Source organism: Macaca mulatta, chromosome 11 (genome assembly GCF_049350105.2).
Source record: "Macaca mulatta isolate MMU2019108-1 chromosome 11, T2T-MMU8v2.0, whole genome shotgun sequence".
Lineage (NCBI taxonomy): Eukaryota > Metazoa > Chordata > Mammalia > Primates > Cercopithecidae > Macaca > Macaca mulatta.
Window position 1 is genome coordinate 28,290,902 of NC_133416.1, and position 26,228 is coordinate 28,317,129.

At 42.7% G+C, this 26,228-nt stretch overlaps 1 protein-coding gene across 1 annotated transcript in view; it reads left to right on the forward strand.

Annotated features, from left to right (window-relative positions):
- Positions 1-15,937: 15,937 nt before the first annotated feature.
- RASSF8 (Ras association domain family member 8) overlaps positions 15,938-26,228 on the forward strand; it is a 115,216-nt gene continuing 104,925 nt past the window's right edge. The window contains 1 exon segment of the mRNA NM_001266170.1: positions 15,938-16,050. The gene's annotated coding sequence lies outside the window, so the exon portion shown is untranslated.

The following is a 26,228-nucleotide window of genomic DNA, read 5'->3' on the forward strand; positions in this document are numbered from 1 at the left end:
ACATTATTTTCTTCTCAAAAATAGGAAGAAAATTATATGAAGGCAAATATATATAAATTATTATTGTAATAGTTCCCCTAATCAATACTACTCCAAATTCTTCCTGCCATAGACCTTAAAAGTTTCTATGATTTCCTGTTTAATATCACATAACCCTTCTCTAATTAAAAAAAAAAATTAAGACCATAATCTTTCTTTCATCATTTTACTACAAAGCAAAATGATCCAGAATATGGTTAGGTTACAGTTCAGTATATATGGAGAAATCCTGGGGCTGAACTTAAACTATGCAAAGATGCAGTTTTAGGCTAAACTTAATTTAACAACTCCCCCCTTTTGGTAAGCCTCTTAATTTTTTAGAAATTGCCCAAAACTTCAGGCATTGATGTCACTCTGTCACCATTCTCAAATCCCACTGGGAAACAGCAGAACTGTAGGTTTAATAAGGTGGGAACAAGAACTTTAGGTTACTTTTTCGTAAGGGTTAGAGCAGAGGGGACTTCCTTATCGTATTGGAATCTGTTGTCTCCAGAAGAAAAAAAAAACTGGTCAGTTTGGGGATTTATCTGCTTCTGTTAAGTTTCAATTTGATTATGTTACATTTAGCATGAGGGACTCCATTTTGGTTTGTTCTGGCCTGTTGGGGTCTAACACATGAGCTCAGTCCAAAACAATGGCCTCACATAATTTTGTTGAATAATTCTCCCCTTTTAGTCAGGTTCTCACTGAGGTTAGAGTGTGACCAAAACTGAGGACTTTAGCACTACTCTCAGGTACTTATCTCGAACAACGTGTCCTCATGATCATGCATTTCTTAGAGTTTCTGTCATTCCAGTAGAAGAGAGACCATCTGACATTTTATGGATGGCTGCATGCAAACATTTAAAACTTTTCAGAGAATACAGTATACCAGGGAGATTACTATTTTGCCTATCAAGAGGATAATACCAAGAGTTTACAATATGCTCCTTAGCCAGGGTCTTCATGAACCAAACCAACTAAAATCAAATAGGGCATGAGCCAGATAAAGGGTCTATTCATTTCAAACAAGCAGTCTGTTCACTAATCTTCTACAACTGAATTTCTATAACACCTGATGTATTCCTCCATGTGCAACAAATCGTGTTAGTAGCTACACAGATTCTTCCTTGTTTAGCCAGTAGGCAACCTAGAGCAATTCTATTATCCAGCACAAGTTTAGCAAGCAAATTCAAAGAAGTCCCTGTAGTGCAACCATAGCGTTTGCAGTAGAATCTGCTATAGAGCCTATTATGAGGGATGAATTTCTCTCTTTCTCCCTTCCTCTCTCCCTTCCTTCCTTCCTTCCTTCCTTCCTTCCTTCCTTCCTTCCTTCTTCTTTCTCTCTCTCTTTTTTTTTTTTGACAGAGTCTTGCTCTGTTGCCCAACCTGGAATGCAGACAGGTGATCTCAGCTCACTGCAACCTCCACCTCCCAGGTTCAAGCAATTCTCCTGTCTCAGCCTCCCGAGTAGTTGGGATTACAAGTGTGCACCACCACGCCCAGCTAATTTTTGTATTTTTAGTAGAGATGGGGTTTCACCATATTGGTCAGGCTGGTCTCAAACTCCTGACCTCAGGTGATCCACCCACCTTGGCCTGCCAAAGTGATGGGATTACAGGCATGAGCCACCGTGCCCGGCTGAGGGACCAATTTCTAATCATTGCCTCATTTTCTCCATACCATGGAAAAAGACCCAACAAATGATGCCCACCTGGAAGGATGAAGGCCTCCTGGCAATGTTCTCTTCAACCTATGATGTAGGTTAACAAGAGTGGACCAGTGTTCTATTTCGGAATGATTATGGAGAAACAAAGGTACCATTAAAATTTCTAACCCATATTGGCCCTTTATCTTCCATCCATCAAGGCGTAAGTTTGCCCATGTATAAGGTTGGCAGCAAAATCCTCCACAAATAACTGTATACACTATGAGTGCACGTGGGATCACCCCTTTTCCAATTCTATTGTTCATAGAAGCATAAGCAAGAAAAAATTACAAGGTATGAGCCTCATGACAGCAGAGAAGTCTTGATCTGTGATATTGGGAAAGCTGTCCATGACTATGGTGCTCACTGCTTCTGGAGAAAAACATCTCTGGTCAGCTTTACCTTAAAGTCTCCAACAGATATACAGTTCGAAGAGTCTAGAGGTGCCCCTCCGGGTTGTGAGATTATGGACCCATAATTCACCCAAGTCCTAAAGTTTTGGTGCATGTCAGCAGTAAGGGCAATCTTTCTCTGACACTATTTCCAGAAGACACAGCCTCCAGATTCTAGATCATGAAGGGTTTGATTGTCCTTAATTAGTGGATCAGGAAAAGCTTCCTTTACCTGGTGAAAATACAGATTAACATAATGCATCGAAGCCTCACAGCATTTAGTCATATCAGAGTTTAGGAGCAGAAGATACATGAGGTTCTAATATTAGGGGTACAGGCTTTCCAGTAACTATTTCGTTGTCTTTCATTGGAAGCAGATCTGCAGTATGTTTGACTATGACAATTCAGTCAATTCAGTTAGCTTTGCCTAATGCTATGGTACCTAAAAAAACCTTATTTAACTGTTTTACAACTTGTCCAATCAAACAAGTACCTTTATTGCTAGAGATTTCTCCAGGAATGCCCCATGGGGGAAAACACATTTCCTACTAACATTTTATCTACTGTAATAACAGCATCAGCCTCCTTGAATGGGAAAGCTTCTATACAACCAAAAAAACATGCACTGAAAACGGTAATTGAATGAAATCCCTCTCTATATATTCAAAGAGCCCATCAGGTAGCAGAAATGTACCTGAAGTTTTGAATGTATTTCCAGGATTGTGAGCATGACAAACCAAATGTTGGTCATAAACCATTTTCACAATTTAGAACATTCACCACACTAATATGTGTATTTTAAATTTGGATCATTTTCTCTCTTCAATGATAACTCATAAAGTGCAGAGTCTTTAATAATGGAAGCTTTAAGGGCTCAGGAAGTCCCAAGCAGCCATTTAGGCTTTCCATGAATCTATGATTAACATTGGATTTAAGTATCAATTCTGTTTCTCCAATTCAGGTGTCTAGCACTGTTTATTACATGGGTCATCAAAGGAAATTTGACTAGGATCATGGAGTTCATTCAAACTGTACATCTTAATGATTTCGGTGTTGACTGATTTAGCATGAAAATCTCTGGCAGAGTATTTCCTTGATATTCAATTAATTCTTTTCCTGCTTGGATTAACAGTTTTATAAATCAGTCAGTTTCTTCATGAGTTCCAGGAATTCTTACCCAGTCCAAATGATATGATCCTAAAGCTATCAGAAACATGTATTCAAGAGTTCTTTCCATCCTTTCCATGAATCTCTTTGAAGGCACAATTCTCTAGGATTTTACTTGCTTATAAAGAGTTTGCAGAAATGCATCAAAATTAGGCAACTGACTGTGGAAATGACTTAAAATGGTCATAACTGACAAGAAAGTTTGTTTATTTCTGTGGCCTATGATGTTTTGGTTTTTTGTTGTTGGTTTTTTTTCTTTTGATACAGGGTCTCCCCCTGTTGTCCAGGCTAAAGTGCAGTGGCACAATCACAGTTCACTGCAGCCTCAACCTCTCAACTTCCTGGACTCAAGTGATCCTCTCACCTCAGCCACCCCAGTAGCGGGGAACACAGATGTGCAACACTATGCCTGGTTAACTTTTAAAAAAATTTTTTGTAGAGATGGGGGTCTCACCATGTTGTCTAGGCTGATCTCAAACTCCTGGGCTTAAGCAATCCTCCTGCCTTTGCCTCCCAAAGTTCTGGGTTTACAAGCATGAGCCCCTGGCCAGCCTATGATAATTTAACATAATTGTAATTATGACTAACAACATACAGCAATACATACCAGATTTTTAGGAGTCTCATATAACTTTGGAATACAAAATAATGTATCCATAAAAATATAACTCGAAGAAAGCTAAACATCATTTCTTATTTGACAATGCTTCCCATATAATTTAATATATCAAATAATCTTGTTTATTATCTCTCTTTTGGATGCTGCAAGGGCCCTCTGTAACATCCCAAAGTTGGTTTGAGGTCAAAAAGACTTAATTTTGAACTTGATGTTGAATTTTGAAAAGCCTGTCAAATACATCAAAGGCTTAAAACACTTAACCAAAATAGGAACACAGGTCACTTTAAAATAATAGTCATTCATTTAGCCAAAGTGATAATTGAAAGGTTTTAAAAAGCAAAATCCTGTATCCTTTGATAGAGGGGAGACTCAGTTTAAATAACCAAAAGACCTACTAAAGAAAGCAAGAGGCAGAATTGGTCTCTTCTCTCTTCTCTCTCTTTTTATGGTTTATGTAAAAGGTGAACAAAAATCTTTTACTAACGCTTATTAATACTACATGAAAATCTTACGCAAAAGAAAACCAATTTTGCTTTTGTATTAACGTATTACAAACACTAAAGTAAATTTTAATAAAACCTTATAAACAAATCCATCTAATCTCAGTCAGCTTTTGACCACACAAGATTTCCGTAAAGCTTTTGTAATCTGACAAAACTTTTTCTTCTATTTTTCCAACTGTCTATATTTAGTTTTATCTATGCTTTTTTTATTCCTTCCATTTGAAACAATCTTTAAGTAACTTCACAAAGTTTTTTCAACACACATTTTTTCTGAGACGGAATTTCACTCTGTTCCCCAGGCTGGAGTGCAGTGGCGCCATTTCAGCTCACTACAACCTCTGCCTTCCAGGTTCAAGAGATTCTTCTGCCTCAGCTTCCTGAGTAGCCGGAATTACACACCTGCGCCACCACACCCGACTAATTTTTGTATTTTTAGTAGAGATGGCATTTCACCATGTTGGCCAGGCTTGTCTCCTTACCTCAGGTGATTCACCTGCCTCAGCCTCCCAGAGTGCTAGGATTACAGGAGTGAACCACCGCAGCCTGGCCACACACCTTTTTATGCCTTTACCACTTTCCTCACCAAAAACATATCTTGCTTTTCTTTATAAACTCCATATGCAGAATTGTTAACCCTAATTTCTTGTGAAAACCTAGGAAGTAAGTAATTTTAGGCCGGGTGCGGTGGCTCAAGCCTGTAATCCCAGCACTTTGGGAGGCCGAGACGGGCGGATCACGAGGTCAGGAGATCGAGACCATCCTGGCTAATATGGTGAAACCCCGTCTCTACTAAAAATACAAAAAACTAGCCGGGCGAGGTGGTGGGCGCCTGTAGTCCCAGCTACTCGGGAGGCTGAGGCAGGAGAATGGCATAAACCCGGGAGGCGGAGCTTGCAGTGAGCTGAGATCCAGCCTGGGCGACAAAGCGAGACTCCGTCTCAAAAAAAAAAAAAAAAAAAAAAAAAAAAAAAAAAAAGGAAGTAAGTAATTTTGAACTGTTTCACGTAAGGTTTTTGGGTTTATTTTTTGAGACAGGGTCTCATTCTATTGCCCAGGCTAGAATGCAGGAGTGCAGTCACAGCTCGCTGCAGCCTTGACCTCCTGGGCTCCAGCAATCCCCCAACCTCAGCCTCCTGAGTAGCTGGGACAGGCATGTGCACCACTCCTGACTAATTTTCTGTAAGTTTTGTAGAGAGGGGATTTTACCATGATGCCTAGGCTGGTCTTGAAATCCTGGGCTCTGGCCGGGTGCAGTGGCTCAAGCCTGTAATCCCAGCACTTTAGGAGGCCGAGGCAGGCGGATCACAAGGTCAGGAGATAGAGACCATCCTGGCTAACACAGTGAAACCCCATCTCTACTAAAAATACAAAAAAAAATTAGCCGAGCATGGTGGCGGGCGCCTGTAGTCCCAGCTACTCGGGAGACTGAGGCAGGAGAATGGCGTGAACCCGGGAGGCAGAGCTTGCAGTGACCAAGATCGTGCCACTGCACTCCAGCCTGGGTGACAGAGTGAGACTCCGTCTCAAAAAAAAAACCAAAAAAACAACAAAAAAAGAAATCGTGGGCTCAAGCGATTTACCTGCCTCGGCTTCCCAAAGTGCTGGGATTACATGTATGAGCCACCACACCTGGCCTGTAAGTATTTATAGATGAAAATCATTTCACAATTTTTTAGAAAGATGTTTCCTCAATTTTTTGTTTATTAACAAATCTGAATATAACTTTTCTATGCCACACAAAAATAAGACGCCAACATATATAAAATTAAACTTATGTTTAATAATCTTTCAGAATTTTAACTTATTTAGAAATGACTCAGTTATCTCATAATCATCTATTACTTATTGTAATATAACATAATTTTAAGATTTTAAATTACTTAAAATAATTTAGAAACTAACACAGGTATATTCCCTAATGTCTTCCGTAGCAGTCCTGGGTTCTGAGTACTCACATGGTACCTAGGACAGCTACGACGGCTGGGCCATTCTGAGTCCTGAAATTACGCTCTAGGTATACAACTCAGGACAGAGTACAGAGATTTAAAGAAGATGCCTGGAGGATCTGATCACTCCCAGGATGGCCAAGAAGAAGGGGTGACTCTTGGGCGTGACTCTGCTTTGAAGTTGCTGGTCTGGGCAGTGAGGACATGACTCTAAGCCTTACGATGGCCACCTGTCCAGACTCCAGAAGCTCAAAACCAAAGACAAGCTCACAGGCTGGGCATGGTGGCTCATGCCTGTAATCTCAGCACTTTGGGAGGCCGAGGTGGGCGGATCACCTGAGGTCAGGAGTTCAAGACCAGCCTGGCCAACATGGCAAAACCCCATTTCTACTAAAAGTACAAAAATTAGGTGGGCATGGTGGAACGTGCTTGTAATCCCAGCTGCTTAGGAGACTGAGGCAGGAGAATTGCTTGAACCCAGGAGGCGTATGTTACAGTGAGCCAAGATCACTCCACTGCACTCAAGCCTGGGCAATAAGAGTGAGACTCTGTCTCAAAAACAAAACAAAACAAAAAACAAAGACAAGCTCACAATAAAATATATGCAAGGCTTGGGGGAGCAAATCAAATAAGTGTTAAAAATATTACAGAATCAAGGCCAGGAATGGTGGCTCATGCCTGTAATCCCAGCACTCTAAGAGGCTGAGGTGGGAAGTTCTCTTGAGGTCACAAGCTCAAGACCAGCCTGGGCAACATAGTGAGACTCTGTCTCCACACATATACAAAAAAATATATATATATACACACACACACACACATATATATACACACACACACACCCCTCTATATATATGCTTATATATATATGCCTCTCTATATATATGCCTCTATATATATAGCACTGAGTGTGGTGGCACATGCCTGTGGTTCCAGCTACATGGGAAACTGAGGTGGTAGGGTTGCTTGAGCCCAGGAGGCTCAAGATTGCAGTAAGATGTGATCACACTACTGCACTCCAGCCTAGGTGACACAGGAAAACTTTGTCTCTTAAAAAAAAAAAAAAAAAAAAAAAGCAGAATCAGCAGTTTTGTGACCTTAAAACATGTTATCAGAGACAGCACAGATCCGTCTGACCAGTAGACTAAAGCAAAAATGCCTGAATTATATTTAACTGACAATTCGGAAGCTATTTCTGTAACTACTTGATGGGTTCTTTCTGCCCACTGCCCAGACAAACCCAATTCATTGAAACCATGGCACTGTAGTAGAGAAAAAGTTTAACTGACATGCGGCCAGCCCATACAGGAGAACTGGAGTTAGCTGATTCAAATCAGTCTCCCTGAAGGCTGGGAGCCTAGGGTTTTTTTGTGGACATTTTGGTGTGCAGGGGCCTAGGGAATGGATACTGCTGATTGGTTGGAGATGAAATCATAGGGGTTGGGAAAACAGTCCTCATCCTGAGTCTATAATACTTCTGGGTGGGGCCATAGGACCAGGTGAGTCATGAGTTACGGATCTGGGTGGGGTCAGTCTGTAAAACATCTCAAAAAACACATCTTAGTTTCTACAGTAGAATGTTATCTGTAGGAGCAATCAGGGAAGCCACAAATCTTATGACCTCTGGACACAAGATCCCTGAGCAGTATGGGGTTATAGAAACTATGCCTACATGTTAGCAGAGTTCAGGCCCTCCCATAATCCTATTCTTGTGGCCTTTCCTTAGTCTTACAAAGGTGGGTTTTGGTTCCAGAGCAAGGAGGGGATTAGTTTTAGGGAGGGACTATTATCCTTGGTTTCAAGTTAAACTAAAAACTAAATTCTTCAGAAAGTTAGCTTGGCCTATGAAATCACCCAGGGCAGTTTAGGGGTCAGAAGCAAGATGGAGTCAACTATGTCAGATTTTTCTTACTGTCATAATTTTGCAAAGGTGGTTTCAATCCTGTTATATTTTGCTAACCATTTAAATGCTGTCTTTAGTTACCAAATCTTATCAAATACACTAACACACATAGACATACAGACATAAAGACAGAAGCAGATCTTTTAACTTTCATAAACAATTCCCATTTGCTGGCTTTCAAATAGTCTCTTTTCCCCATTTAGACTATCAATCTTCCAACTACCTAATTCATTGCCCTAAGCAATTGTTAGGCAATCCTAAATTTGTACTTCTAAAGGGAAGCTCTTAGGTGGAACATGGTGAAAAATTTGTATCTCAAAAGCACAGAGTTGAGATTTCAGGCCTAAATACTGTACCACTGGTTCCCCAAACCAAGGAAGAAAAGTGTAGGTAAAGGCCCAGTTAAGACAAGATGGCAAGAAAAAGCACCTTAAACAATGGTAAGATTTATGTTAAATCAGTGGTAAGAGTTTCTAGTGACCCAGTCCTCCCTCTTCTCAGTGTAGATGCCCTTACAAACAGAGATTTCCTTTATAGATGTAAATTTCATTTACAAAAGGGTTTCAAAGTAGCCAGCTAAATGCCAGAAAGGTATATTTTGGAAACCAACTTAGTTTAATAGGCGGTCTTCTTAACTTAGCTACTGTTTCTTTGCTAAAATTACTGAGTTTGGGGCAGAGCTCATTACTGAACTGGGTAAAGAAAGCATTTTCTTTTCTTTTCTTTTTTCTTTTTCTCTGTTTGAGATGGAGTCTCACTCTATTGCCCAGGCTGGAGTGCAGCGGTGCATTCTTGACTCACTGCAATCTCTGCCTCCTGGGTTCAAGTGATTCTCTTGCCTTAGCCTCCTGAATAGCTGGGATTACAGGCGCGGGCCACCACACCCAGCTAATTTTTGTATTTTTAGTAGAGACGGAGTTTCAACATGTTGGTCAGGCTCATCTCGAACTGCTGACCTTGTGATCCGCCCGCCTTGGCCTCCAAAAGTGCTGGGATTACAGGCGTGAGCCACCGTACCAGGCTAAAGAAAGCATTTTCTTTGTCTGGACTTAGCATGGATAGTTCTAACAAAGACGCAAGCTTACTTTACCTAAGGGCTTACCTTTTTGTCATTTTATTGAGACAGTCTCACTCCGTCATCCAGGCTGGAGTCCAGCGACGTGTCCATAGCTCATTGTAATCTTGAACTCCTTGACTCAAGCAATCCTCCTGCCTCAGCCTCTCTAGAAGTTAGAACTACAGGCATGAGCCATCATGCTCAGCTAATTTTATTTTCATTTTTTGTAGAGATGGGGCCTTGCTATATTGCTTGAACTTGTCTTGAACTTCTAGCCTCAAGCAATCTTTCCATTTCGGCTTACAGGCATGAGCCACCACAGGTCCCCTGTCTTCTATAAATACTTTATCCAGCTTTCTTTTCCCTTTCAGGGCAAGATAGTAACAATGACAAAAGGTTAGAACACCTAATTTTTCTGATTAGTCACTTAAGCTTTTTATTTGCCTTTTACAAACAATCTTTTAAAAGAATCTGTAAAAATATTGGAATCTTTTTAGAAGCTTCTGAACTTCAACAGCCATCCCTGGATGATACTAAATTGGGAGACTTCATTTTTCAATGCACTTCCTAAAGTGCAGTGTTGTTCATTTGGGATGTTCCACCATAACTTTAAATTACCTTTAGTAAGATTTCACCATTCCTGTGTTTGCTGCTTCCAGGGCCTATCCCTCATACAGGTATAGGTAGGTGTAGCCAGAAGGTAGAGTACTCAGTTCCTCAGAAATTAAGGATTCCTTTATTTATGTATTTATTTATGAGACGGAGTCTCGCTCTTTCGCCCAGGCTGGAGTGCAGTGGCGCAATCTCAGATCACTGCAACCTCTGCCTCCAGAATTCAAGTGATTATCCTGCCTCAGCCTCCAAAGTAGCTGGGATTACAAGTACCTACCACCACATCCGGCTAATTTGTATTTCTAGTAGAGACGGGGTTTCACCATGTTGGCCAGACTGGTCTGGAACTCCTGACGTCAGGTGATCCGCCCGCCTCAGCCTCCCAGAGTCCTGGGATTACAGGCCTGAGCCACCACGCCCAGCCCAAGGATTCCATTTTTATGTTGAATCTTGTATTTGGCTCTTAAATCCCCTTGATTAACTTGACTAATGATTTTTCCCGACTGAAGCACACAAGAAAAAGAAACAAAGGGTATAGAACATAAAATTCCTTGTGAGTTTCTTAAAGCCAGAGTTCATACCCCTGCAGTATTGCTATTAAAATATTTACTGGCGGTATCTGTCTGACCCAGTCAGATACCCGAGGCATCTAACTGGATCCAAGCCAGTTAATTATCAGATCCAATCAAATCCTGGACCCAGCCCAATGTCTATCGACTTCCAAACTCAGCTAAGATAAAAAATTTGCTCAAGCAAGCTCGAACAGCTGAAAATGGCAATGTATGGAGCTTCAGAATCTGAGAGAGAATGTAGCCACAATCCCCAGTTGCTGCAAAAAAGCAGTGGACACTGCGAGAGGACGGGCCCAGCAGATACCTCTTTTGGTCACTCAGTGCTCCTGGGGGGGTCACTGGGAGATCTACTTTGGGGTCCATTTCTGACACCATCTGTTAAAAGGAAAACTTTAGACAAATTAAATTTAACAGAGCTCAACCGAACAAAGAATGATTTGTGAATCAGACAGACCCCTGAACCAGGACAGCTTTGGAGTGACTCCAGTGCTGCTGAGTGGTTGGAGAGAATTTATGGACAGAAAAAGGAAAGTGACCTAAGAAAACAGAAGTGAGGTACAGAAACAGCTGGATTGGTTACACCATGACATTTCCCTTATTTGAGCATGGTTGGAACAGTTGGCCACCTCTGATTGGCTGAAACTTGGCGACGGGTACAAGAGTAGGTTACAATCTGTTTAATCATTAGTTTATAGTTCACTATGTATGGAGAACCTTTAGGTTGAACTTAAAATATTTAAGGAGGCAGCTTTAGGGTAAATTTAACATTAGGAAGCTGTAAGTAGTTTATTATGGGTGAAACACAGAGTCGGGGAAGAAGGGGGGCAGAGGTGGAAAGATGGGTGAGACCAGGTAATAAAGAATCTTATGTTATATTCACAAGTCCATAATTTATTCCTGCTAGCACCACATACCTATTTATTTAAAAATTTTCATTTCCATAGCCCCCCCTAGACTTCCTCATGAAGGAACTTCCTAAGACTTTGCCCTTGATTAATTCTGATTCATTGACAATCCCTTTTTAATTTTCTTATTTTTATTTTTTTACTTTCCTATGGTCCTGAGACCACCCCTTTCTGAGTACAAGCATCTTGGCTGGCCTAGAATATAGTAACAACTGTGTTCCATGGACTTTACTGAAGGTGGAACAACTGTCTTCCCAGCATCCCGTCTGTACTGGTCCATTTGTATTGCTAAAAAGGCAATTTATAATTCATAGTTTATTATGGCTCACAGTTCTGTAGGCTGTATAGGAAGCATGGGATGGGCATCTGCTCCTAGTGAGGCCTCAGGGAGCTTCCAATCATAGTGGAAGGCAAAGGTGGAGCTGGCATATCACTTGGCAAGAGCAGGAGCAAAAGAGAGAGGAGGAAGATCCCAGACTCTTTTAAACATCCAGATCTTTCATGAACTCACTACTGAAGGGAGGGTACATAGCCATACATGAGAGATCTGCCCCCATCACCCAAACACCTTCCACTAGATCCAGCTCCAACATGGTGGTCACATTTCAACACGAAATTTGGAGGGGAAAAACATCCAAACGGTATCACCATCTTACAGGCTGGTGTTCTCTGGTGGGTTGTTTGGGAAATGCTGGTCTAGACACATTTGTCAAACTTGGCAATATGATTCCACTGGACATTAAAAAGGGGTTTCCAGGTATTTCAAGATAAAGGGATTTATCCTCAGGAGCTGCAAACATAAACTACGTTTTCTTAAAGTGTTAACACCTTGGTGTCAGTTACATGGGTCACCAGATTGATACAGATTTAGCTGAGGTAATAGATCATGGCTTCAGAAATCTTTTTTTTTTTTTTTTTTTTTTTTTTTGAGGCAGAGTCTCGCTCTGTAGCCCGGGCTGGAGTGCAGTGGCCGGATCTCAGCTCACTGCAAGCTCCACCTCCCAGGTTTGCGCCATTCTCCTGCCTCAGCCTCCCAAGTAGCTGGGACTACAGGAGCCCGCCACCTCGCCCGGCTAGTTTTTTGTATTTTTTAGTTGAGACGGGGTTTCACGGTGTTCGCCAGGATGGTCTCGATCTCCTGACCTCGTGATCCACCCGTCTCGGCCTCCCAAAGTGCTGGGATTACAGGCTTGAGCCACCGCGCCCGGCCTAGAAATCTTAACAGTCAAGTCAGTTATCTAATGATGATTTGACAAGTAATGAGATCACCTGTCATCTCCTCCCATAAGTAATTCAATTGCATTTAGTTCATAATACACATGGCTAGAAAAGCATCTAAATCAATTCCTACTATCAGAGAGAGAGATGTTCCCATCACCATGAAGCAGAGGTTACAAAGAAAGGGGGGAAGATGTTATGCAGTTGGCCTTGAACATAAAGGAAGGGACTACAAGCCAAGGAATGCAGGTGGCATCTAGAGGCTGAAAAGGGCAAAGAAATGAATTCGCCCCTCAATCCTCCAGAAGGAACACAACCCACACTTTTAGATTTCTGACCTCCAGGTCTATAAGATGACCAATTCCTCTCTCATACAGCCTCCTCCTGTTCATTCCCACTGCTCTCCAGTTTAGACTCTCCCTTTGGATTTGCCTCTTTTCTGAATCCATCCTCTCAAGCTGTTTCTTAAAAATCAAATCTTATTATGTCACAGGGTTTGAAGTGCATGAATACTCACTGACTCTAGTTAGGCTCCTTTCCTGGAATATCATTAGAAACCAGAAGTAAGGGTTGTTGACAATTCCCATCAAGGACATTTGGTGTGATCTCAGGAAGGCTTAACAGGGATGTGATTATAGCTTAAAAAGCTTAAAACAAATTGTACGATACTCTGAAGAAAGAATGCATTAACCAAACGGGCTAGGCAGGGTGGAGATTTTTCTGCATTTTTCCAGCACTGGATGGAGGCAAATTCACTGACTTTGGCAGCCACCAGTAAGACTGGAGGTGACGATACCTCACTAGGTACCTGGATTTTTAGGAAGGGTTTTTCCTAAATAGTGGGTATGTTATCCAATCAAGAAGTTCTGTCCTGATTTAAATGCTCATCATATAAGAGTCGGTTATCAGGAGTCAGTCAACTTGCTCACCTCCAGATGTGATAACACTGAGGTCCAGATCCTCCTGGTGATCACTACAAACTGGATTAAGAGTCAGCTACTCAGTCAGATCCTGAATCCTGGTCCAACGATAACCACACTCTTGCCTGCTATAACTAACCCCTGCTTCAAGAAGTACACAAAAGAGGGATCACTACCACAGCCAAATAAAGGAGGAATTTTTTTTTTTTTTTTTTTTTTGGAGACAGAGTTTCACTCTTGTTGCCCAGGCTGGAGTGCAATGACTTGATCTTGGTTCACTGCAACCTCCACCTCCCAAGTTCAAGTGATTCTCCTGCCTCAGTCTCCCAGGTTGCTGCGATTGCAGGCATGTGCCACTATGCCCGGCTAATTTTGTATTTTTAGTAGAGACGGGGTTTCTCCATGTTGGTCAGGCTGGTCTTGAACTCCCAACCTCAGGTGATCTGCCCACCTTGGCCTCCCAAGGTGCTGGGATTATAGGCGTGAGCCACCGTGCCCAGTGGAAAGGCAGAAAGTTCTAAGGAGAGGTCAACATTGGCAAATGCCACAAAAGGCACAAGATGGGAATTAAATTTTTCCATTAGATTTGGCAATTAAGCAATGGCTAATGTTGTTCAGTGGAGTGAAAGGCTGAGAAGGGAATGAGAGGTTAGGAAACATTCACCTTAAGGCTAGGCAACTCCTTTGAAAAGAGTCTAGTAGGGTTAAGGGAGGATCCATGCCCTACAGGTTGACTTTTAAATCACATTCCCTTTGGTTTTGCATTTGAATCACAGCGAACTTTCTCCTCTCCAAATGTTGATTTGACAAATTTAAGTCTTACCATGGTTCTCTTCTCAGTCCACCTACAGGCCAAGAACTAATGAGGTGTGGAGTTAACTAAAGGTCAAAAAACAAGAGGAAGAAACAAACGGCCAAAAAACCCCAAACCTTAAATCAGTTCCTGAGTCAGATATGCCGTAACAAATTCTGCTTCAAGTTTAATATTCTTGTTTTGATGATGTTTAAAAAAAGAAAAAAAAAAGCAAGTGTCTGGAAAACTAAAAGGCGGGGGGGGGAGGGCATTTTAATTGGAGTGCTTTCTTGTATGTCCTCAACTATCCGCACCCCATCGCCCTGCGAATAAATAGCTGTTGCGGAGTTGGGGTGTGTGTGACCACAAAATCCAAAGGCTGAATTCTGCCCAGTGCCTTGAGTAATTGCATGTCACACACAAAAAATAGTAGAATACGCAAAACAACATACACATCTGTATTTCCATATGAAAGCACCCGTTTCCTTCCTTGATTACCTGCTATTTTTAAAGGGGTTGGGAGTGTAGCGGGGCGGGGGCATGAGGCGTTTTTCTGAATCCCAGCCCAGCTCTTTCTAAACTTTTGTTACTCACGTCCGTTTGATTCATTTGCTGTCTTCTCTTTCTTTCCTTCCTTCCTTCTTTTTTTTTTCTACCCTGCCCCCCCCCCCCCCCCCCCGCCTCTGTCATTGCCTGGTGCTAAGAGGGACGCTGAATCACAGCCACTGCAGATGAAAAGCAATTCAAACCAAGGTCCTTGGAGGAGGGATGGAAGGGCTCTTTTAAATCTTTTTCCCTCTGCGGAAAAAGCCTCCTACTTTCCGGGTGACCGTAGAGGGCAGTTTGATAAGTCTCAGCCCCAGGCGGTGGAAGATTTTACCCGTGGGAGAGTCACGAGCCACCGGTCATCTCCCCGCGCCCGGCTTTCGGGTCCTCAGGCCACGGTGCGTCGCGGGCCAGGCGACGGCGGGGCTGCGTCTTGGGCCGGGCGAGCGTGGCCGGGTGGGCCCGAGGGTCGCGCCGCGCTCCCCGCCGCTTTAAAAGCTCCCACAATGCAGCGCTGGCGTCCCAGTTCCGTTACGAGGTCTCTCCCGGCGCCGGCGAGCGGGCCAGGCGCGGGCGGGGCGCGGGGGAGCGGCGGCTGAAACCCGAGCGCCGGGCTGAGGGGGGCGCCCCCGCGCCGCTCCTCTCGCGCGCTCAGCCGCGGCCCGGCGAAGGGGCGGAGCCGCCCGGCCGACCGGCCCGGCCCGGCCCCCAGCCCGGCCCCCAGCCCAGAGGCACCAGCCGCGGGAGCGAGCGGGCCGCCGACTTCTACGCCCGCGTTCGTCCGGCGCTCCGCGCCGCTCCCCGCTCAGCGTCTGCCGCCCAGGTCCTCGCCCAGCCTCGCCGAGCCTCGCCCTTCCCGCCCGCGGCGGCGGTGGCACTGGGGGCGGCTCCCGCGGCGTCTCTGCCCCTGGCCGAGCGCTCGCGCACCGCGGCACCCCCGCCAGTGGCGTCCACACTCACCTAGCGCGGGCCGGGAGGTGCGCGGAGAGGAAGCGCCGGGGGCCCGGGGCCTCCCGCCGGTGCGGGGTGCGGGGCGCGCGGCGCGCGGCGCGCCGGGGAGTGCGGCGCGGGGACAGGCGCTGGGCGGCCGCGGAGCTCCGGGTGCCGCCGCGTCCCCAGCGCCCCGGCCGGCCCTGCCGGGCGGCCTGCGGGAGCGGCGCAGTTGCGAAACTGAGTAAGTATTAACTTTACTCTGCGGCGGCGATCCGGGCTGCGCCGGAGACCCCGCCCGCGCTGCCTGCAGCCTCGGAGCTGCCCTCCGCGCGGTTGCCCCTCTCTCCGCACCTTGGGTCCCTCGTCCGTTGCGCCCCCACCCTGCCCCGCCGCGGGCTCCCGCTCCCGCTGCGTTCACCTTTCCTGGTGTGTCACCCTTTGCGCCTCTTCCCGCGGCACACAAGCCGCGGACTGAAAAGTACGAGCTTGGTTTTGCTTTTCTGCTTCCTCCCAGTGTCCTTGGCAAGGGAGTTTAGAGGCCACTTTTCTTGAGAAGGAAATTTTATGTCTGGTTTTTAAAATATTTTTTCCTTCGAATGGAAATCGGATGCTCGCTTGCGGGATGGCGGTTTGGTGAACGCTTATTTTATAGGTTTTTAAATTTCATTTGAACTATTAACCATCTGCATTCTATTCTCCTTTGCCGCCAGTCCCTTTGGGGAGAGGAGTCCAAAAGAGGGGACGTTCAAAGTAATTCTGTCTTGCAAACTAGAAAGTTTGAGAGGGTAAATCGCACAAAGCCGAAAGATTCAACCTGAAGGGACGCGAGCTTTGAATATGGGTCCTGGTGCGGCACTGGGTTTTAAAAGATAAGTGCTTGGGTTCGGAATCCAGTGTTGGTTGTTATTTTAGCATCATAGAGCCGCCTGGTGTTGCTAAACCACTACTTTCCCAGCATCAAATGGCATCTTGAACGGTGCAACGTAGGATATATAATTGCGGGTCAATATTGTTCCTGATCTTTAGGGAGTTAGAAGCGAAATGAATGCAAATCACGTTTCATAGATGACTTAAACCTGTCAGGTTAGCCCTGTCAGGTTAGCATTAAAGCATTGCATTAAAAAAAAATTCCTCTAGCCCTGTGACAACAGGGACGAACATTTATGGATTTTCCAGTAGATTGTGGCTCAGCAATTCATTAGACCTGCTTTGTCCCCAGGAAGCATTTTTAAATATGTATGCATCTCTGCTTTTCTCTCCATTAGATTAACCACTCATTCTGGTAGGGGGCCCCAGGTAGTTTTTATTTTCTTTTTTGCCTTTCCTCTTGGAGTTGCCAGGAGTTGCCATCATGTTGTGAAGGAACAGAAAATGAGAAGCTTTCTTAATGGGTTTTCGACATACTGTTCTTTGCCTGAGTGAGGCGGTAGTGAATGCCAGCCAGCTCTGCAGGGAGAGGTGCAGGGTAGACGCAAAAATCAGGACGCAGGAGACAGCACTATCATTTGGGGAAGTGGTTTGTGTGAGTTTTATCTTTTAGCGGGCATACTAATGGTACTTTTAATTTTTTTTATCTCCATGAGGCACTCTCCCCAAACCATAAAATTACACATGACCATCCCCCACTTGAAGAAGACTGAACATATGTTTGATGATGATTCTATTCAGGGACCAAATACAACAAAGTATAATTTGTTATAATTTGTTATACTTTGTTGTATTATACAGATACATTTGTTGTATCTATACAGATGTATTTATACAGATGTGTCTATACTGCTGTATTTATACAGATGATAAAACCTTTCAAAAATCTCCCCCTTCCTCATTTTTTCCTCAAGAGTCTCCAGGTGGTACTTTCTGTGATGGGCACAATTGGCAGCAATACATCGAGTTCTTTCTAGGTTTATTGATCAAACCTTATTTCTGGGCTTTAGTAGCTTAGGGGTGCATTCGAGGGCCCTGAGAGGGAGCAAATCATGGGGCTGTGCAGGCAGGAAAGGCACTTCACTTTGCAGAAGTGTCAGTGTGCTTCAGGAAAAAGCAATTACAAAGAACAGAGAGTGTTGAAGTTGTTTATAGGTTGCGTGTTTCCTGAATTTGGCATTTGGTTCAGATATTTGGGAAATACAGATTTAAAATTCGACATAGTTGTATAATTTGTTTTGCCTTTTATTTATTTTTTAAAGTTGCAACCTTTTAACCTGAGTCTTCAGTGTTTGGCTCTTGTAGGCTTCTGTACATGGTGACTTACGTCAGTTTTTGACCTGACTGCCTTGTATTTTGAGAAATGGTTAGTTCTTAAGGGTTTCTGACTCATTTATTATCTGTTTTATGTTGATGTATATAATGACTTGGAAGTAAAAATATTGTTTGTTGCGGGATATTGTTGCCCTTTTCTTATGGGTAATTCCTGGCATAATGGCTTTGCTCCTTTATTATAAAACATTAAGATCTTAGATATCGTGCTAGTGTTCAAAACATTACAAAACTCTTTGCAGGTAAAAGTGGAGTGGGAATGGGAGTTGGATAGAAATACATGCATCATAAATTAAAGATATGGATTAAAAAATAATATAACGTTTATTTACTCTTCTTTGGTGCTAACTTGCTCCAACCCTAAATAGACTTAAAAATTCAAAGTATAGAGAGAGTTTCCAAGTATTCCGTATAGTGGAAAGAATGTTTACCCCACTGCCAGCCAGACTTGGGTTGCACATGTGACTTTGTCACTCCCGAGGTGAGCGAGCTCGGCCATGCCCCTTCAGCCTCTGTGATCTACAGTTGGATATCTGGAAAATGGGGATACTACTACTGAAAGGGATGCTATGGTGAGTAGAACATATAATATATATTAGATGTGCCTGGCACATTTCAGCCAATAAATGGCAACATCTCAAACTCCTTCAGAATTGAGCTCTTGGTCACTCAAACTTTCAAACTGTTCCTCCTCCATTTTTCATCTCATCCATCCAAGGAGTAGCTCGCTCCACTCTCTCTTTTCTTCTGTTAGCCCTAGCAAACCAGTCCATCATGAAGTCCTGCTGTCCATTTTTATTGCAAAAATCCCTTTCAAACTGGTCTGATTTTCAGTCCCCACTATTCCACCATCCTAATGCAAGCCACTGTATTGTACTATCTTTCCTTGGTGCAGTGCCTCCTGCACACACTCTGCACCCCTTCCAGTCTGTTTTCCTACCAGCAGCCTGAAAAAGAAAAAAAAAAAAAAGTCATTTGCCATCTTAAAGTTGTCAAGATTCTCAGGAAACACATTTCTTTATTTTTGGGATAAGATACCAAATCCTTGACGTTACTTCAGGGTCCTGCATGATTTGGTCCCTACCTCCACTTGGATATCTTGCTGTCATCTTGGCTAGTTCTCCAGCAGGCTAGCCTCAGGGCTGTGGCTCATGCTGTTGGTCTATTTAGGATCAGCTCCTTGAGTAACTTCTCATCCTTGAGTGCTAGCTCAAATATCCTTTCTCATAAAGGTCTTCTCTGACAAGGCCACCCTTATCATCATGTGAATTGGAGGTCCTTTATTTTCTCCCTCATAACATAATCACTTTTCCTTCTGAATATTTACCACAGTTTATATATTATTTGATCACTTAGGGTCCTCCTCTTGCCCTAGAGGTTAATATGAAGTTAATAATACCTGGTTTATTCACCAGTGCCTGGTATATGTAGTAGGTGCTCAATAAATATGTTGATATAATGAGTAAGATCGTAATATCAATTTGTATCTTTATCTCTTTTTTGAAATGGAGTCTTACTATGTTGCCCAGTTGGTCTTTAACTCCTGGTCTCAAGTGATCCTCCTGCCTCAGCCTCCTGAGTAGCTGGGACTACAGGTGTGTGCCACCATGCCTGGCTTCTGTATTTGTATCTTGATTGCCTTGTTTATCACTGTTAAATTTGTTTTTCTTTATAGAAAAGCCAGACCCACAGTTTTCTGTATTCCTTCTTTGCTGATTGTACGTGTAGTATGAAATGACCTTTGCAAATATCAGGTAAAAATGCATGTAGGCTCTGTGAAAGATTCACAGTAATAAATTGAGACACCTTTTAATTAGTGTTACCCTTGTGACTTTCTGTTGTACATAATCCTTTTTCTAAATATGTCATTAAAATAATTATCCTTTTTTTTTTTTTTAAATCAGCAGAGGCTTACTGAAAGGAAAAAAAATCTTACTATGCCTTACTATTTTACACAGCGTCACATGGTAACACGTTAGTCAGCTGCTGTTGGATGGTAGTGCCAGACATCAAAGGAAGGCTGGGAAAACTTTAGTAGAAAAACAAGAAGTTAGAGTTCTAAGGATGCTCAGTGCTGTCCAGCTGTTGATGTGACTTGCATGGTAACTAGACATCACTGGACCATACACTTAAGAGAGAGGAGGAGTTTTTTTTGTTTCGTTTTGTTTTTGTTTTTAAATGGGAGCCACCTAGAAGTCTGGAAGTTCTTTTCTTCTCTGTCATTAAAGCATTCCTTATTTTAGCCAAAAAAAGTCTCATGACCTTCCAAGTCTGAGGAAGGCTTACAGCTTTGAGTATTTTTGTCATGTGGTTGCTCTTTACGAAATATTAGCTTGATGTCCTCTTAACTCTGAAGTACTTATGTCTGTTATTGATGTTTGTAATCTCTACTTCTTACATAATTCTGCATTTTTCTCTTGACTTGTTTTTTAGGACCTTAGTATTCCTTAAAAATTATTTCCTCACACCCTTAGAGTGTAGTTCTAGTTCTTTCTAGTTTTGTATCTTATAGATCACTGAGTGTGCGGGGGCACTTTGGGGCTGATTCTCCTTCAGAACATACTCCTCTGCAGTCCACCTCGGGGGTTCCCAAACTGTGATCATTTGAGTGGTCTGGACCCTGAGGTTTCCCAAGCCCGGGTGCTCTTGGGTTGGGAGAGCAAGGAGGATGAAAGCAGCATCTTTGAGCCCCTGTTGGGTGCTCTATTAGAGGAGGAGTGAGTAGTTTATCTGGTCAGAATTGGAAAAGTGAAGCTTAGGCTTTCTTTCCATACATTTGCTTCACAAAAGAAAATTGTTCCTTTTGTTCCTACATTTCCCCACTCCTGATTTTCTAACCAGGAAGGCATGAGAAGAGAGAGATGCCCCTGCAAGCCAGACCCTTACCTTGGTGCTTATTTAGACGTGATTTAAAAAATGTTGAGAGCAAGCCCTGAGAGGGGTACACCAGGTGATTTGCCTTGTGCAAGGCCTCTGTGCCTGCAGGACATTCGCATCACGAGTAGCTGCCGCTGTGGAGGAGAGGAAAGTTATGGTTGGGAACCCTTGTTATTTTTTTTTTATATGTATATATGTCCACTGGTTACTTGGGTGACCTTGAAAAAGTTGCCTGGAGCTTTTTGACACCAATAATATTTATTACCCATTTATTTCACAGACTTGCTATAGGATGTGGAAGGCTATTCTTAGCAAGCGTTTTTGTTTTTGTTTTTTAAAAAATCACATTCAGATATATCACAAGATATTACAGTGAACTGTAGGGCTGTCCAAATTTTATGTATGTAGAAACATATTTTCTTACTCATTAACATATGTTTTACTCTTTGTTTTGAAAAGAAATCAGATGTAAATGCAGGTTATAACAAGAGGAGAGCTGTGATAGTTTGCCACCAGGTTTTATGTAGGTAATATATTTTGTCACTGGTGTTATATTTTGTCACTGTTGTTAGCTATCATTGGCTCATGAGTGCTAAATCATGTTTATCCTTATAGTAATTTTACTATTGGAAAATTGCTTAAGACTAAATTATTCTTCCAGATACAAGTATGTATGTTTAAAAGAAATTGGAGTTTTCTTTAATGGATAGATATTGGGCAGAAAGTAAGTTTTACCCTTATTTTTGCTTAAAATATTTGAATGGATTTATAATCTATGAAACTCTACTGTAGACATACCAGTGACAAATAGAGACGTTTTGTAATGTTGAAGGTAAAATTTGTTCATTTCTACAGAAAGTTCTAATATGTTAAATGTCAGAATATCTTATAGTAGTTTATTTGTGCTATATTTTTTCTTTTTTAGTGTATAATGACTTCCTTCCCTTATATTTCTTTTTTAAAACAGCTTTATTTTATTGATTGATTAATTGATTTTTTGAGACAGAGTCTCACTCTGTCTCCCAGGCTGGAGTCCAGTGGCACATATCAGCTCACTGCAAGCTCCGCCTCCCGGGTTCATGCCATTCTCCTGCCTCAGCCTCCGGAGTAGCTGGGACTGCTGGCGCCCACCACCACAACTGGCTAATTTTTTACATTTTTAGTAGAGATGGGGTTTCACCATGTTAGCCAGGATGGTCGCGATCTCCTGACCTCGTGATATGCCCGCCTCGGCCTCCCAAAGTGCTGGGATTGCAGGCATGAGCCACCACACCCAGCCTTAAATAGCTTTGTTGAGGTATCATTGACACACAGTAAACTGCACATACCTAACTGTACAATTTTACAAGATTTGATCTATGTATACACATGAAATCATTCCCACATCACTCTCCCAAATTTCTTTCCTTTTTTTTTTGAGACAGGGTCTTGCTCTATTGCCCAGGCTAGAGTATAGAGGCATGATCTTGGCTCACTCAACCACTGCCTCCTAGGTTCAGGCAGTTCTGCCCAGCTTCCCAAGTAGCTGGCACTACAGGCTTGTGCCACCATGGCTGGCTGAGTTTTGCATTTTTAGTAGAGACTGGGTTTTGCCACGTTGGCCAGGCTTATCTATTGACCTCAAATGATCCGCCCACCTTCGCCTCCCAAAGTACTGGGATTACAGGCAAGAGCCACCATGCCCAACCCAAATTTTCTCATTCTCCTTTGTAATTTCTTTTCCTTCCATTCTCCCCTTTCCTCTAAACCACTGGTCTGTCACTATAGAGTAGTTCAAATTTTCTAGAATTTTAGATTAATGGAATTATGCAGCAATGTACTTTTTTTGTTGAGGTTTCTTAAACTCAGAATAATTATTTGGAGATTCATTCATGTTGATGTATGTAGTAGTAGTTTATTCCTTTTCGTTGCTGAGTAGTATTTCATTGTGTGAGTATACAACAACTCATTTATCTACCTTTTGATGAACATTAGAATTGTTGCTAATTTTTGGCTATTACAAATAAAGCTATTATGAATACTTGCATACAAGTATTGTATAGACTTATACTTTCATTTATCTTGGATAAGTACCCAGGAGTGGAATGACTGGCTCATATGGTAGCTGTGTGCTTAGCTTTTTAAGAAACTATCAAACTGTTTTCCCAAGTGATTGTACCATTTTATATTCTTACCACCAGCAGGTAAACATGCTGTTTCCTTTGCATCCTTGTCAACACTTGGCATAGTTGGTCTTTTTTAGCCATTTGTGGTATTTTGTTGTGAATTTTTACAGTCTTGCTCTGTTGCCCAGGCTGGAGTACAGTAGTACAGTCATAGCTGCTAAGTAGCTAGGACCACAGGCATGTGCCACCATGCCCAGCTGTTTTTTAAAATATTTTATTTTGTAGAGATGAGGTCTTGCTGTGTTGCCCAGGCTGGTCTTGAACTTCTGGCCTCAAGCAGTCTTCCCGCCTCGGCCTCCCAGTGTTGAGATCACAGGCATGAGCCATGTGTCCAGCCATCATTGTGGTTTTAATTTCCATTTCTCTAATAACTACGGATGTTAAGTATCTTTTTATGTGCTTTTTTGTGCTGTATTTGTATCTTGTTTGGTGAAGTGTCCTAGTCTTTTGCTGGTGTTTTTATTGGGTTGACTGTTTTCTTATTGTTAAATTTTGAGAATTCTTACATATTTTGAATACAAGTGTTTCATCAAATATATGCTTTGCAAAGAATTTCTCCATTTGTGTTTCATCTTTTTCTTAACAGTGACTTTTGAAAAGCAGAAGGTTTTAATTTTGATGAGGTTCAACTTACAAATTTGTTTTTTATAGATTGGGCTTTTGGTGTGGTATTTAAGAAATCTTTGCCTAGGGCCGGGCGCGGTGGCTCAAGCCTGTAATCCCAGCACTTTGGGAGGCCGAGATGGGTGGATCACGACGTCAGGAGATCGAGACCATCCTGGCTAACACGGTGAAACCCTGTCTCTACTAAAAAATACAAAAAACTAGCCAGGCGAGGTGGCGGGCGCCTGTAGTCCCAGCTACTCGGGAGGCTGAGGCAGGAGAATGGCGTGAACCCGGGAGGCGGAGCTTGCAGTGAGCTGAGATCCGGCCACTGCACTGCAGCCTGGGTGACAGAGCGAGACTCCGTCTCAAAAAAAAAAAAAAAAAAAAAAAAAGAAATCTTTGCCTAGCCTAAGGTCATAAAGATTTTCTCCTATGTTTTCTTCTAGAAGTTTTATGTTTTAGATTTAGATCTGTGATGCATTTTGTGTTTCTTATATGGCGTGAGTTATGGATGGAAGTTAATTTCCTACATATGAAAATTCAGTTGTTCCAACACTGTTGAAAAGACTATTCTTTCTCTACTGAATTGCCTTTGCACCCTTGCCAAAAATCAGTTGTCTGTTACATCCTTTTTTATTATATCAGTTGATATACACACGGTATCACACAGTATTGGTATTGTGTCACAGCTGGATAACCAACTAAAGGAAAAGTAACTATCTCCAAGCCAGTACTTGATAATGTGTTTTTGTCACGTTTAATCACATTTCTAGTTTCCTTACAATAGCCTTTGTGGAAGGCTTTCCTACTCAGACATTCCTTCTCCCTCTTTTCCTTTCTTTTTTTGTTATTTGCTCTCTGTTACAATAATAAAATCTGGTGATGATGGTACATACATACGTTGCCCCTTTTGACTGATCTCAAATACACTTTTTTTCAGTCTTTCCTATTGATAATTATATTACTTTTCTTTCTTTGAAAACCTCCCAACCTAGATCATTCACTTAGTTTTAATTTTTCTAGTCTTGATTATGTGTTCTTCCCCTGTTGTATTCTATTGAGTAACGCCATGATTTGGAAAGAGTGCCCACTTAAATTAAAGCCTGGCTACACAGGTGTAACCTTGAAGAAGTTGTGAGCCTTACCAAGCCTCAAGTTTGTAATATCTAAATGGGGCCACTGATTCTTCACTCTGGGTTGTTTTGAAATAAAGGAGATGTTTATGTATATCCACATACAGAAACAAATGGATATGAAATACCTCAGTGGAGAGTTTGTGCCTTCCCCTTACCCAACTCCATGAGCTCTGAATAATCATTTTGTTTGAACTGGGAGGCAGGACAGACCTCCGCTGTCTGGCGAGGACAGGCACTGACCCCTCTTCAGTCTATCCAGGCAAGTAGCTCTGAAGATAACTGGAGTTAGAGACAACCCCGTCTGTTTAAGTCATGCAAGGGTAGGAGAAGAGCTCCTCACCATGCACACCCTGTAGCCTGCTGTCTTCCAGGCCCTTCTCTATCAGTAATCCATTCTCTCTCCCGAACTCAGTCTCGCCTTTCCTTGACTTCTTGCCCTGGGCCTGGAAACAATATGTCAAGTCCATTGATCCTGGTGCTGCTTCTAGCTGTCTCCTTTCTCAGCCAGCTTCTTACAGGGGTTGTCTGTGCTTATTGCTGCTACTACTTCACCTGCTAACTCACTCCCCAGCCAGGTTCTATTTCTTAGAAACATTTCATGCCACAGGCATCCATATTTTAATTGCCTAAACCAGTGGAAACTTTTCAGCCGTAATATAACTGAAGTTGTTTGCAGCATGTTTACACTGTTGGGCTATCTCCCTTCATCTTGAAACGTTGCTTCCTTGGCATCACTCTTACTTTGTTCATTATTTTTTATTTATTTATTTATTTTTTTTGAATCAGTCTTGCTCTATCGGCCAGGCTGGAGTGCAGTGGCACGATCTCGGCTCACTGCAACCTCCGCCTCCGGCTCAAGCAATTCTCCTGCCTCAGCCTCCTGAGTAGCTGGGATTATAGGCATGTGCCGCCACGCCCATCTAATTTTTGTATTTTCAGTAGAGATGGGGGTTTTACCATGTTGGCCAGCCTGGTCTCAAACTCCTGACCTCAGGTAATCCGCCCACCTCAGCCTCCCAAAGTGCTGGGATTACAGGCATAAGCCACCACACCCTGCCTCTTTGTTAATTCTTTTAGTTGTTCATTCAAAGCCGAACTGCACTCCCTTCCATGAATGAGGATATAGCAGAGAGTAAAACACACAAAGCTCCTGTTTGCATGGAGAGCACTCTCTACTAGGGGGAGAGAGATAATAAATGAACAAGTATTTTCACTTTATGTGATGATAAATGCTTTAGAGAAAAAAGTAAGATGGGGGGATTGAAAATGCTAGGGGTGGGAGTAGAGGTGTTGTTTGATATTGGATGGATAGGAAGCCCTTGCTAATATGAGCACATTAGAGTAGAGACCTTAATGAAATGAAGGAGCCAGCTCTC